The sequence below is a fragment of the Anoplophora glabripennis genome, unplaced genomic scaffold (genome assembly GCF_000390285.2).
Source record: "Anoplophora glabripennis isolate ALB-LARVAE unplaced genomic scaffold, Agla_2.0 scaffold1122, whole genome shotgun sequence".
In the NCBI taxonomy this organism is placed as follows: domain Eukaryota; kingdom Metazoa; phylum Arthropoda; class Insecta; order Coleoptera; family Cerambycidae; genus Anoplophora; species Anoplophora glabripennis.
In genome coordinates this window covers 101,413-101,892 of record NW_019426068.1, presented here as the reverse complement: position 1 = coordinate 101,892, position 480 = coordinate 101,413, and positions in this window count along the sequence as shown.

Below are 480 nucleotides of genomic sequence, written 5' to 3'. Positions count from 1 at the left end.
TATTTATTTGGCATTGATGACATTTCTTTATGTAATTAGCAACATCACGCGACATGTTTTTCCATCTGTAAATACCTTTAAGTTTTTTGAGAAGTCTCTTTTGGCCACAGTGACCTCCTAATAAGGGATCATTATGAAATTTCTCAATTAATTTTGCTTTTTCTTTTTTACATGTTATTAACCTACATTCTGCAGAAAGAGTAATAATTACCTTTTTTAAAATATTTTGCCCTTTCGTTTTTAATTCGTCGACCGTATACTTTGTGAAAAATGTATCACCTAGGTTTAATCGTAATTCATTTGTTCCGCATTCACCAGCCATATTATTTAGCTGAGACAATATTTGCTCTAAAGCGATATTGCCATTTGTAAATGGGATAGTTCTTTGAGCGCTCAGTTTTCTTTTATGCCATATCATCATCCTAAGAGATGTAGGCGTTATTTGAAACTTTAATAAGGGCAGTTTTAGAGTGTAGGTTA